General features: G+C 52.9%; 20 pseudogenes; all 20 read right to left on the bottom strand.

Moving 5' to 3' along the window:
* Positions 1-205: 205 nt before the first annotated feature.
* On the bottom strand, positions 206-316 carry LOC135591401 (5S ribosomal RNA; annotated as a pseudogene).
* A 544-nt stretch (positions 317-860) lies between these two features.
* Positions 861-971, bottom strand: LOC135591594 (5S ribosomal RNA; annotated as a pseudogene).
* Positions 972-1,515: 544 nt separating this feature from the next.
* On the bottom strand, positions 1,516-1,626 carry LOC135591593 (5S ribosomal RNA; annotated as a pseudogene).
* A 544-nt stretch (positions 1,627-2,170) lies between these two features.
* On the bottom strand, positions 2,171-2,281 carry LOC135591374 (5S ribosomal RNA; annotated as a pseudogene).
* A 544-nt stretch (positions 2,282-2,825) lies between these two features.
* On the bottom strand, positions 2,826-2,936 carry LOC135591591 (5S ribosomal RNA; annotated as a pseudogene).
* A 757-nt stretch (positions 2,937-3,693) lies between these two features.
* Positions 3,694-3,804, bottom strand: LOC135591373 (5S ribosomal RNA; annotated as a pseudogene).
* Positions 3,805-4,348: 544 nt separating this feature from the next.
* Positions 4,349-4,459, bottom strand: LOC135591590 (5S ribosomal RNA; annotated as a pseudogene).
* A 544-nt stretch (positions 4,460-5,003) lies between these two features.
* Positions 5,004-5,114, bottom strand: LOC135591611 (5S ribosomal RNA; annotated as a pseudogene).
* A 544-nt stretch (positions 5,115-5,658) lies between these two features.
* On the bottom strand, positions 5,659-5,769 carry LOC135591668 (5S ribosomal RNA; annotated as a pseudogene).
* A 544-nt stretch (positions 5,770-6,313) lies between these two features.
* LOC135591242 (5S ribosomal RNA) lies at positions 6,314-6,424 on the bottom strand (annotated as a pseudogene).
* A 544-nt stretch (positions 6,425-6,968) lies between these two features.
* On the bottom strand, positions 6,969-7,079 carry LOC135591567 (5S ribosomal RNA; annotated as a pseudogene).
* A 544-nt stretch (positions 7,080-7,623) lies between these two features.
* Positions 7,624-7,734, bottom strand: LOC135591517 (5S ribosomal RNA; annotated as a pseudogene).
* A 544-nt stretch (positions 7,735-8,278) lies between these two features.
* LOC135591666 (5S ribosomal RNA) lies at positions 8,279-8,389 on the bottom strand (annotated as a pseudogene).
* A 544-nt stretch (positions 8,390-8,933) lies between these two features.
* LOC135591724 (5S ribosomal RNA) lies at positions 8,934-9,044 on the bottom strand (annotated as a pseudogene).
* Positions 9,045-9,588: 544 nt separating this feature from the next.
* Positions 9,589-9,699, bottom strand: LOC135591723 (5S ribosomal RNA; annotated as a pseudogene).
* Positions 9,700-10,243: 544 nt separating this feature from the next.
* On the bottom strand, positions 10,244-10,354 carry LOC135591241 (5S ribosomal RNA; annotated as a pseudogene).
* Positions 10,355-10,898: 544 nt separating this feature from the next.
* LOC135591357 (5S ribosomal RNA) lies at positions 10,899-11,009 on the bottom strand (annotated as a pseudogene).
* Positions 11,010-11,553: 544 nt separating this feature from the next.
* On the bottom strand, positions 11,554-11,664 carry LOC135591722 (5S ribosomal RNA; annotated as a pseudogene).
* A 544-nt stretch (positions 11,665-12,208) lies between these two features.
* LOC135591397 (5S ribosomal RNA) lies at positions 12,209-12,319 on the bottom strand (annotated as a pseudogene).
* A 544-nt stretch (positions 12,320-12,863) lies between these two features.
* LOC135591356 (5S ribosomal RNA) lies at positions 12,864-12,974 on the bottom strand (annotated as a pseudogene).
* Positions 12,975-13,092: the final 118 nt, after the last annotated feature.

Genomic DNA, 13,092 nt, shown 5'->3' with positions numbered 1-13,092 from the left:
CACGAGGACTTCCCAGGGGGTCACCCATCCTAGAACTATGTCTGGTCATTGTATGTTTTATGAAGAAATTTTTAGATGATGATTTCATTATTCTCCTGCTATATATATGTTAATGACATATTTATTGTTGGCCATAATGCTGGAAAAATTGAAAAGCTTAAAAGAGAGTTTTAAGTAAGTCTTTTGGCCGCTCGGGGCGCAAAAAGGAGTGCAACACGAGGACTTCCCAAGGGGTCACCCATCCTAGTACTACTCTCGCCCAAGCACGCTTAACTTCGGAGTTCTGATGGGATCCGGTGCTGGTATGATCGCACCCGTTTTGTGTGCGTCGTCCCTCGCCTTTGTGCACGTCGCGAACGGCGCATCGACGACCGGAGCCCCGAAACCTCTCGAACGATCTCGGAATCGCCATTGTCGGATCCCTCCGATGCCCACGAGGCCGACCGCGTACCGGACACGGCAAGCGCGCGCCGAAACCATCGGGACTTTCTCGAACGAACTCGGAATCGCTATTGCGGCCCCATTCCGGAAAGCTCTCTCCGAGCCCCACGAGACTGACTGCGTAGCGGTCACGGCAAATTCCGAGGCCCAAAACCATCGCCTCGGAGGTCGACGGGAGAGGTTTTGGCCGCTCGGGGCACAAAAAGGAGTGCAACACGAGGACTTCCCAGGGGGTCACCCATCCTAGAACTATGTCTGGTCATTGTATGTTTTATGAAGAAATTTTTAGATGATGATTTCATTATTCTCCTGCTATATATATGTTAATGACATATTTATTGTTGGCCATAATGCTGGAAAAATTGAAAAGCTTAAAAGAGAGTTTTAAGTAAGTCTTTTGGCCGCTCGGGGCGCAAAAAGGAGTGCAACACGAGGACTTCCCAGGGGGTCACCCATCCTAGTACTACTCTCGCCCAAGCACGCTTAACTTCGGAGTTCTGATGGGATCCGGTGCTTGTATGATCGCACTCGTTTTGTGTGCGTCGTCCCTCGCCTTTGTGCACGTCGCGGACGGCGCATCGACGACCGGAGCCCCGAAACCTCTCGAACGATCTCGGAATCGCCATTGTCGGATCCCTCCGATGCCCACGAGGCCGACCGCGTACCGGACACGGCAAGCGCGCGCCGAAACCATCGGGACTTTCTCGAACGAACTCGTAATCGCTATTGCGGCCCCATTCCGGAAAGCTCTCTCCGAGCCCCACGAGACTGACTGCGTAGCGGTCACGGCAAATTCCGAGGCCCAAAACCATCGCCTCGGAGGTCGACGGGAGAGGTTTTGGCCGCTCGGGGCGCAAAAAGGAGTGCAACACGAGGACTTCCCAGGGGGTCACCCATCCAAGAACCATGTCTGGTCATTGTATGTTTTATGAAGAAATTTTTAGATGATGATTTCTTTATTCTCCTGCTATATATATGTTAATGACATATTTATTGTTGGCCATAATGCTGGAAAAATTGAAAAGCTTAAAAGAGAGTTTTAAGTAAGTCTTTTGGCCGCTCGGGGCGCAAAAAGGAGTGCAACACGAGGACTTCCCAGGGGGTCACCCATCCTAGTACTACTCTCGCCCAAGCACGCTTAACTTCGGAGTTCTGATGGGATCCGGTGCTTGTATGATCGCACTCGTTTTGTGTGCGTCGTCCCTCGCCTTTGTGCACGTCGCGGACGGCGCATCGACGACCGGAGCCCCGAAAGCTCTCGAACGATCTCGGAATCGCCATTGTCGGATCCCTCCGATGCCCACGAGGCCGACCGCGTACCGGACACGGCAAGCGCGCGCCGAAACCATCGGGACTTTCTCGAACGAACTCGGAATCGCTATTGCGGCCCCATTCCGGAAAGCTCTCTCCGAGCCCCACGAGACTGACTGCGTAGCGGTCACGGCAAATTCCGAGGACCAAAACCATCGCCTCGGAGGTCGACGGGAGAGGTTTTGGCCGCTCGGGGCACAAAAAGGAGTGCAACACGAGGACTTCCCAGGGGGTCACCCATCCTAGAACCATGTCTGGTCATTGTATGTTTTATGAAGCAATTTTTAGATGATGATTTCATTATTCTCCTGCTATATATATGTTAATGACATATTTATTGTTGGCCATAATGCTGGAAAAATTGAAAAGCTTAAAAGAGAGTTTTAAGTAAGTCTTTTGGCCGCTCGGGGCGCAAAAAGGAGTGCAACACGAGGACTTCCCAGGGGGTCACCCATCCTAGTACTACTCTCGCCCAAGCACGCTTAACTTCGGAGTTCTGATGGGATCCGGTGCTGGTATGATCGCACCCGTTTTGTGTGCGTCGTCCCTCGCCTTTGTGCACGTCGCGAACGGCGCATCGACGACCGGAGCCCCGAAACCTCTCGAACGATCTCGGAATCGCCATTGTCGGATCCCTCCGATGCCCACGAGGCCGACCGCGTACCGGACACGGCAAGCGCGCGCCGAAACCATCGGGACTTTCTCGAACGAACTCGGAATCGCTATTGCGGCCCCATTCCGGAAAGCTCTCTCCGAGCCCCACGAGACTGACTGTGTAGCGGTCACGGCAAATTCCGAGGCCCAAAACCATCGCCTCGGAGGTCGACGGGAGAGGTTTTGGCCGCTCGGGGCGTAAAAAGGAGTGCAACACGAGGACTTCCCAGGGGGTCACCCATCCAAGAACCATGTCTGGTCATTGTATGTTTTATGAAAAAATTTTTAGATGATGATTTCATTATTCTCCTGCTATATATATGTTAATGACATATTTATTGTTGGCCATAATGCTGGAAAAATTGAAAAGCTTAAAAGAGAGTTTTAAGTAAGTCTTTTGGCCGCTCGGGGCGCAAAAAGGAGTGCAACACGAGGACTTCCCAGGGGGTCACCCATCCTAGTACTACTCTCGCCCAAGCACGCTTAACTTCGGAGTTCTGATGGGATCCGGTGCTTGTATGATCGCACTCGTTTTGTGTGCGTCGTCCCTCGCCTTTGTGCACGTCGCGGACGGCGCATCGACGACCGGAGCCCCGAAAGCTCTCGAACGATCTCGGAATCGCCATTGTCGGATCCCTCCGATGCCCACGAGGCCGACCGCGTACCGGACACGGCAAGCGCGCGCCGAAACCATCGGGACTTTCTCGAACGAACTCGGAATCGCTATTGCGGCCCCATTCCGGAAAGCTCTCTCCGAGCCCCACGAGACTGACTGCGTAGCGGTCACGGCAAATTCCGAGGCCCAAAACCATCGCCTCGGAGGTCGACGGGAGAGGTTTTGGCCGCTCAGGGCGCAAAAAGGAGTGCAACACGAGGACTTCCCAGGGGGTCACCCATCCTAGAACCATGTCTGGTCATTGTATGTTTTATGAAGAAATTTTTAGATGATGATTTCATTATTCTCCTGCTATATATATGTTAATGACATATTTATTGTTGGCCATAATGCTGGAAAAATTGAAAAGCTTAAAAGAGAGTTTTAAGTAAGTCTTTTGGCCGCTCGGGGCGCAAAAAGGAGTGCAACACGAGGACTTCCCAGGGGGTCACCCATCCAAGAACCATGTCTGGTCATTGTATGTTTTATGAAAAAATTTTTAGATGATGATTTCATTATTCTCCTGCTATATATATGTTAATGACATATTTATTGTTGGCCATAATGCTGGAAAAATTGAAAAGCTTAAAAAGAGTTTTAAGTAAGTCTTTTGGCCGCTCGGGGCGCAAAAAGGAGTGCAACACGAGGACTTCCCAGGGGGTCACCCATCCTAGTACTACTCTCGCCCAAGCACGCTTAACTTCGGAGTTCTGATGGGATCCGGTGCTGGTATGATCGCACCCGTTTTGTGTGCGTCGTCCCTCGCCTTTGTGCACGTCGCGAACGGCGCATCGACGACCGGAGCCCCGAAACCTCTCGAACGATCTCGGAATCGCCATTGTCGGATCCCTCCGATGCCCACGAGGCCGACCGCGTACCGGACACGGCAAGCGCGCGCCGAAACCATCGGGACTTTCTCGAACGAACTCGGAATCGCTATTGCGGCCCCATTCCGGAAAGCTCTCTCCGAGCCCCACGAGACTGACAGCGTAGCGGTCACGGCAAATTCCGAGGCCCAAAACCATCGCCTTGGAGGTCGACGGGAGAGGTTTTGGCCGCTCGGGGCGCAAAAAGGAGTGCAACACGAGGACTTCCCAGGGGGTCACCCATCCAAGAACCATGTCTGGTCATTGTATGTTTTATGAAAAAATTTTTAGATGATGATTTCATTATTCTCCTGCTATATATATGTTAATGACATATTTATTGTTGGCCATAATGCTGGAAAAATTGAAAAGCTTAAAAGAGAGTTTTAAGTAAGTCTTTTGGCCGCTCGGGGCGCAAAAAGGAGTGCAACACGAGGACTTCCCAGGGGGTCACCCATCCTAGTACTACTCTCGCCCAAGCACGCTTAACTTCGGAGTTCTGATGGGATCCGGTGCTTGTATGATCGCACTCGTTTTGTATGCGTCGTCCCTCGCCTTTGTGCACGTCGCGGACGGCGCATCGACGAACGGAGCCCCGAAAGCTCTCGAACGATCTCGGAATCGCCATTGTCGGATCCCTCCGATGCCCACGAGGCCGACCGCGTACCGGACACGGCAAGCGCGCGCCGAAACCATCGGGACTTTCTCGAACGAACTCGGAATCGCTATTGCGGCCCCATTCCGGAAAGCTCTCTCCGAGCCCCACGAGACTGACTGCGTAGCGGTCACGGCAAATTCCGAGGCCCAAAACCATCGCCTCGGAGGTCGACGGGAGAGGTTTTGGCCGCTCGGGGCACAAAAAGGAGTGCAACACGAGGACTTCCCAGGGGGTCACCCATCCTAGAACCATGTCTGGTCATTGTATGTTTTATGAAGCAATTTTTAGATGATGATTTCATTATTCTCCTGCTATATATATGTTAATGACATATTTATTGTTGGCCATAATGCTGGAAAAATTGAAAAGCTTAAAAGAGAGTTTTAAGTAAGTCTTTTGGCCGCTCGGGGCGCAAAAAGGAGTGCAACACGAGGACATCCCAGGGGGTCACCCATCCTAGTACTACTCTCGCCCAAGCACGCTTAACTTCGGAGTTCTGATGGGATCCGGTGCTGGTATGATCGCACTCGTTTTGTGTGCGTCGTCCCTCGCCTTTGTGCACGTCGCGGACGGCGCATCGACGACCGGAGCCCCGAAACCTTTCGAACGATCTCGGAATCGCCATTGTCGGATCCCTCCGATGCCCACGAGGCCGACCGCGTACCGGACACGGCAAGCGCGCGCCGAAACCATCGGGACTTTCTCGAACGAACTCGGAATTGCTATTGCGGCCCCATTCCGTAAAGCTCTCTCCGAGCCCCACGAGACTGACAGCGTAGCGGTCACGGCAAATTCCGAGGCCCAAAACCATCGCCTCGGAGGTCGACGGGAGAGGTTTTGGCCGCTCAGGGCGCAAAAAGGAGTGCAACACGAGGACTTCCCAGGGGGTCACCCATCCTAGAACCATGTCTGGTCATTGTATGTTTTATGAAGAAATTTTTAGATGATGATTTCATTATTCTCCTGCTATATATATGTTAATGACATATTTATTGTTGGCCATAATGCTGGAAAAATTGAAAAGCTTAAAAGAGAGTTTCAAGTAAGTCTTTTGGCCGCTCGGGGCGCAAAAAGGAGTGCAACACGAGGACTTCCCAGGGGGTCACCCATCCTAGTTCTACTCTCGCCCAAGCACGCTTAACTTCGGAGTTCTGATGGGATCCGGTGCTGGTATGATCGCACTCGTTTTGTGTGCGTCGTCCCTCGCCTTTGTGCACGTCGCGGACGGCGCATCGACGACCGGAGCCCCGAAACCTCTCGAATGATCTCGGAATCGTCATTGTCGGATCCATCCGATGCCCACGAGGTCTACCGCGTACCGGACACGGCAAGCGCGCGCCGAAACCATCGGGACTTTCTCGAACGAACTCGGAATTGCTATTGCGGCCCCATTCCGGAAAGCTCTCTCCGAGCCCCACGAGACTGACTGCTTAGCGGTCACGGCAAATTCCGAGGCCCAAAACCATCGCCTCGGAGGTCGACGGGAGAGGTTTTGGCCGCTCGGGGCGCAAAAAGGAGTGCAACACGAGGACTTCCCAGGGGGTCACCCATCCTAGAACCATGTCTGGTCATTGTATGTTTTATGAAGAAATTTTTAGATGATGATTTCATTATTCTCCTGCTATATATATGTTAATGACATATTTATTGTTGGCCATAATGCTCGAAAAATTGAAAAGCTTTAAAGAGAGTTTTAAGTAAGTCTTTTGGCCGCTCGGGGCGCAAAAAGGAGTGCAACACGAGGACTTCCCAGGGGGTCACCCATCCTAGTACTACTCTCGCCCAAGCACGCTTAACTTCGGAGTTCTGATGGGATCCGGTGCTGGTATGATCGCACTCGTTTTGTGTGCGTCGTCCCTCGCCTTTGTGCACGTCGCGGACGGCGCATCGACGACCGGAGCCCCGAAACCTCTCGAACGATCTCGGAATCGCCATTGTCGGATCCCTCCGATGCCCACGAGGCCGACCGCGTACCGGACACGGCAAGCGCGCGCCGAAACAATCGGGACTTTCTCGAACGAACTCGGAGTCGCTATTGCGGCCTCATTCCGGAAAGCTCTCTCCGAGCCCCACGAGACTGACTGCGTAGCGGTCACGGCAAATTCCGAGGCCCAAAACCATCGCCTCGGAGGTCGACGGGAGAGGTTTTGGCGGCTCGGGGCGCAAAAAGGAGTGCAACACGAGGACTTCCCAAGGGGTCACCCATCCTAGAACCATGTCTGGTCATTGTATGTTTTATGAAGAAATTTTTAGATGATGATTTCATTATTCTCCTGCTATATATATGTTAATGACATATTTATTGTTGGCCATAATGCTGGAAAAATTGAAAAGCTTAAAAGAGAGTTTTAAGTAAGTCTTTTGGCCGCTCGGGGCGCAAAAAGGAGTGCAACACGAGGACTTCCCAGGGGGTCACCCATCCTAGTACTACTCTCGCCCAAGCACGCTTAACTTAGGAGTTCTGATGGGATCCGGTGCTGGTATGATCGCACTCGTTTTGTGTGCGTCGTCCCTCGCCTTTGTGCACGTCGCGGACGGCGCATCGACGACCGGAGCCCCGAAACCTCTCGAATGATCTCGGAATCGTCATTGTCGGATCCATCCGATGCCCACGAGGTCTACCGCGTACCGGACACGGCAAGCGCGCGCCGAAACCATCGGGACTTTCTCGAACGAACTCGGAATCGCTATTGCGGCCCCATTCCGGAAAGCTCTCTCCGAGCCCCACGAGACTGACTGCTTAGCGGTCACGGCAAATTCCGAGGCCCAAAACCATCGCCTCGGAGGTCGACGGGAGAGGTTTTGGCCGCTAGGGGCGCAAAAAGGAGTGCAACACGAGGACTTCCCAGGGGGTCACCCATCCTAGAACCATGTCTGGTCATTGTATGTTTTATGAAGAAATTTTTAGATGATGATTTCATTATTCTCCTGCTATATATATGTTAATGACATATTTATTGTTGGCCATAATGCTCGAAAAATTGAAAAGCTTTAAAGAGAGTTTTAAGTAAGTCTTTTGGCCGCTCGGGGCGCAAAAAGGAGTGTAACACGAGGACTTCCCAGGGGGTCACCCATCCTAGTACTACTCTCGCCCAAGCACGCTTAACTTCGGAGTTCTGATGGGATCCGGTGCTGGTATGATCGCACTCGTTTTGTGTGCGTCGTCCCTCGCCTTTGTGCACGTCGCGGACGGCGCATCGACGACCGGAGCCCCGAAACCTCTCGAACGATCTCGGAATCGCCATTGTCGGATCCCTCCGATGCCCACGAGGCCGACCGCGTACCGGACACGGCAAGCGCGCGCCGAAACCATCGGGACTTTCTCGAACGAACTCGGAATTGCTATTGCGGCCCCATTACGGAAAGCTCTCTCCGAGCCCCACGAGACTGACAGCGTAGCGGTCACGGCAAATTCCGAGGCCCAAAACCATCGCCTCGGAGGTCGACGGGAGAGGTTTTGGCCGCTCAGGGCGCAAAAAGGAGTGCAACACGAGGACTTCCCAGGGGGTCACCCATCCTAGAACCATGTCTGGTCATTGTATGTTTTATGAAAAAATTTTTAGATGATGATTTCATTATTCTCCTGCTATATATATGTTAATGACATATTTATTGTTGGCCATAATGCTGGAAAAATTGAAAAGCTTAAAAGAGAGTTTCAAGTAAGTCTTTTGGCCGCTCGGGGCGCAAAAAGGAGTGCAACACGAGGACTTCCCAGGGGGTCACCCATCCTAGTTCTACTCTCGCCCAAGCACGCTTAACTTCGGAGTTCTGATGGGATCCGGTGCTGGTATGATCGCACTCGTTTTGTGTGCGTCGTCCCTCGCCTTTGTGCACGTCGCGGACGGCGCATCGACGACCGGAGCCCCGAAACCTCTCGAACGATCTCGGAATCGCCATTGTCGGATCCCTCCGATGCCCACGAGGCCGACCGCGTACCGGACACGGCAAGCGCGTGCCGAAACCATCGGGACTTTCTCGAACGAACTCGGAATCGCTATTGCGGCCCCATTCCGGAAAGCTCTCTCCGAGCCCCACGAGACTGACTGCGTAGCGGTCATGGCAAATTCCGAGGCCCAAAACCATCGCCTCGGAGGTCGACGGGAGAGGTTTTGGCCGCTCGGGGCGCAAAAAGGAGTGCAACACGAGGACTTCCCACGGGGTCACCCATCCTAGAACCATGTCTGGTCATTGTATGTTTTATGAAGAAATTTTTAGATGATGATTTCATTATTCTCCTGCTAAATATATGTTAATGACATATTTATTGTTGGCCATAATGCTGGAAAAATTGAAAAGCTTAAAAGAGAGTTTCAAGTAAGTCTTTTGGCCGCTCGGGGCGCAAAAAGGAGTGCAACACGAGGACTTCCCAGGGGGTCACCCATCCTAGTTCTACTCTCGCCCAAGCACGCTTAACTTCAGAGTTCTGATGGGATCCGGTGCTGGTATGATCGCACTCGTTTTGTGTGCGTCGTCCCTCGCCTTTGTGCACGTCGCGGACGGCGCATCGACGACCGGAGCCCCGAAAACTCTCGAACGATCTCGGAATCGCCATTGTCGGATCCCTCCGATGCCCACGAGGCCGACCGCGTACCGGACACGGCAAGCGCGTGCCGAAACCATCGGGACTTTCTCGAACGAACTCGGAATCGCTATTGCGGCCCCATTCCGGAAAGCTCTCTCCGAGCCCCACGAGACTGACTGCGTAGCGGTCATGGCAAATTCCGAGGCCCAAAACCATCGCCTCGGAGGTCGACGGGAGAGGTTTTGGCCGCTCGGGGCGCAAAAAGGAGTGCAACACGAGGACTTCCCACGGGGTCACCCATCCTAGAACCATGTCTGGTCATTGTATGTTTTATGAAGAAATTTTTAGATGATGATTTCATTATTCTCCTGCTAAATATATGTTAATGACATATTTATTGTTGGCCATAATGCTGGAAAAATTGAAAAGCTTAAAAGAGAGTTTCAAGTAAGTCTTTTGGCCGCTCGGGGCGCAAAAAGGAGTGCAACACGAGGACTTCCCAGGGGGTCACCCATCCTAGTTCTACTCTCGCCCAAGCACGCTTAACTTCAGAGTTCTGATGGGATCCGGTGCTGGTATGATCGCACTCGTTTTGTGTGCGTCGTCCCTCGCCTTTGTGCACGTCGCGGACGGCGCATCGACGACCGGAGCCCCGAAACCTCTCGAACGATCTCGGAATCGCCATTGTCGGATCCCTCCGATGCCCACGAGGCCGACCGCGTACCGGACACGGGAAGCGCGTGCCGAAACCATCGGGACTTTCTCGAACGAACTCGGAATCGCTATTGCGGCCCCATTCCGGAAAGCTCTCTCCGAGCCCCACGAGACTGACTGCGTAGCGGTCATGGCAAATTCCGAGGCCCAAAACCATCGCCTCGGAGGTCGACGGGAGAGGTTTTGGCCGCTCGGGGCGCAAAAAGGAGTGCAACACGAGGACTTCCCACGGGGTCACCCATCCTAGAACCATGTCTGGTCATTGTATGTTTTATGAAGAAATTTTTAGATGATGATTTCATTATTCTCCTGCTATATATATGTTAATGACATATTTATTGTTGGCCATAATGCTGGAAAAATTGAAAAGCTTAAAAGAGAGTTTCAAGTAAGTCTTTTGGCCGCTCGGGGCGCAAAAAGGAGTGCAACACGAGGACTTCCCAGGGGGTCACCCATCCTAGTACTACTCTCGCCCAAGCACGCTTAACTTCGGAGTTCTGATGGGATCCGGTGCTGGTATGATCGCACTCGTTTTGTGTGCGTCGTCCCTCGCCTTTGTGCACGTCGCGGAAGGCGCATCGACGACCGGAGCCCCGAAACCTCTCGAACGATCTCGGAATCGCCATTGTGGGATCCCTCCGATGCCCACGAGGCCGACCGCGTACCGGACACGGCAAGCGCGCGCCGAAACCATCGGGACTTTCTCGAACGAACTCGGAATCGCTATTGCGGCCCCATTCCGGAAAGCTCTCTCCGAGCCCCACGAGACTGACTGCGTAGCGGTCATGGCAAATTCCGAGGCCCAAAACCATCGCCTCGGAGTTCGACGGGAGAGGTTTTGGCCGCTCGGGGCGCAAAAAGGAGTGCAACACGAGGACTTCCCACGGGGTCACCCATCCTAGAACCATGTCTGGTCATTGTATGTTTTATGAAGAAATTTTTAGATGATGATTTCATTATTCTCCTGCTATATATATGTTAATGACATATTTATTGTTGGCCATAATGCTCGAAAAATTGAAAAGCTTTAAAGAGAGTTTTAAGTAAGTCTTTTGGCCGCTCGGGGCGCAAAAAGGAGTGCAACACGAGGACTTCCCAAGGGGTCACCCATCCTAGTACTACTCTCGCCCAAGCACGCTTAACTTCGGAGTTCTGATGGGATCCGGTGCTGGTATGATCGCACTCGTTTTGTGTGCGTCGTCCCTCGCCTTTGTGCACGTCGCGGACGGCGCATCGACGACCGGAGCCCCGAAACCTCTCGAACGATCTCGGAATCGCCATTGTCGGATCCCTCCGATGCCCACGAGGCCGACCGCGTACCGGACACGGCAAGCGCGCGCCGAAACCATCGGGACTTTCTCGAACGAACTCGGAATCGCTATTGCGGCCCCATTCCGGAAAGCTCTCTCCGAGCCCCACGAGACTGACTGCGTAGCGGTCATGGCAAATTCCGAGGCCCAAAACCATCGCCTCGGAGGTCGACGGGAGAGGTTTTGGCCGCTCGGGGCGCAAAAAGGAGTGCAACACGAGGACTTCCCACGGGGTCACCCATCCTAGAACCATGTCTGGTCATTGTATGTTTTATGAAGAAATTTTTAGATGATGATTTCATTATTCTCCTGCTAAATATATGTTAATGACATATTTATTGTTGGCCATAATGCTGGAAAAATTGAAAAGCTTAAAAGAGAGTTTCAAGTAAGTCTTTTGGCCGCTCGGGGCGCAAAAAGGAGTGCAACACGAGGACTTCCCAGGGGGTCACCCATCCTAGTTCTACTCTCGCCCAAGCACGCTTAACTTCAGAGTTCTGATGGGATCCGGTGCTGGTATGATCGCACTCGTTTTGTGTGCGTCGTCCCTCGCCTTTGTGCACGTCGCGGACGGCGCATCGACGACCGGAGCCCCGAAACCTCTCGAACGATCTCGGAATCGCCATTGTCGGATCCCTCCGATGCCCACGAGGCCGACCGCGTACCGGACACGGCAAGCGCGTGCCGAAACCATCGGGACTTTCTCGAACGAACTCGGAATCGCTATTGCGGCCCCATTCCGGAAAGCTCTCTCCGAGCCCCACGAGACTGACTGCGTAGCGGTCATGGCAAATTCCGAGGCCCAAAACCATCGCCTCGGAGGTCGACGGGAGAGGTTTTGGCCGCTCGGGGCGCAAAAAGGAGTGCAACACGAGGACTTCCCACGGGGTCACCCATCCTAGAACCATGTCTGGTCATTGTATGTTTTATGAAGAAATTTTTAGATGATGATTTCATTATTCTCCTGCTATATATATGTTAATGACATATTTATTGTTGGCCATAATGCTGGAAAAATTGAAAAGCTTAAAAGAGAGTTTCAAGTAAGTCTTTTGGCCGCTCGGGGCGCAAAAAGGAGTGCAACACGAGGACTTCCCAGGGGGTCACCCATCCTAGTACTACTCTCGCCCAAGCACGTTTAACTTCGGAGTTCTGATGGGATCCGGTGCTGGTATGATCGCACTCGTTTTGTGTGCGTCGTCCCTCGCCTTTGTGCACGTCGCGGAAGGCGCATCGACGACCGGAGCCCCGAAACCTCTCGAACGATCTCGGAATCGCCATTGTCGGATCCCTCCGATGCCCACGAGGCCGACCGCGTACCGGACACGGCAAGCGCGCGCCGAAACCATCGGGACTTTCTCGAACGAACTCGGAATCGCTATTGCGGCCCCATTCCGGAAAGCTCTCTCCGAGCCCCACGAGACTGACTGCGTAGCGGTCATGGCAAATTCCGAGGCCCAAAACCATCGCCTCGGAGTTCGACGGGAGAGGTTTTGGCCGCTCGGGGCGCAAAAAGGAGTGCAACACGAGGACTTCCCACGGGGTCACCCATCCTAGAACCATGTCTGGTCATTGTATGTTTTATGAAGAAATTTTTAGATGATGATTTCATTATTCTCCTGCTATATATATGTTAATGACATATTTATTGTTGGCCATAATGCTCGAAAAATTGAAAAGCTTTAAAGAGAGTTTTAAGTAAGTCTTTTGGCCGCTCGGGGCGCAAAAAGGAGTGCAACACGAGGACTTCCCAAGGGGTCACCCATCCTAGTACTACTCTCGCCCAAGCACGCTTAACTTCGGAGTTCTGATGGGATCCGGTGCTGGTATGATCGCACTCGTTTTGTGTGCGTCGTCCCTCGCCTTTGTGCACGTCGCGGACGGCGCATCGACGACCGGAGCCCCGAAACCTCTCGAACGATCTCGGAATCGCCATTGTCGGATCCCTCCGATGCCCA

Source organism: Musa acuminata, chromosome BXJ1-8, assembly GCF_036884655.1.
Source record: "Musa acuminata AAA Group cultivar baxijiao chromosome BXJ1-8, Cavendish_Baxijiao_AAA, whole genome shotgun sequence".
Taxonomy (NCBI): Eukaryota; Viridiplantae; Streptophyta; class Magnoliopsida; order Zingiberales; family Musaceae; genus Musa; species Musa acuminata.
This window is presented reverse-complemented; position numbering and strand designations above follow the sequence as displayed.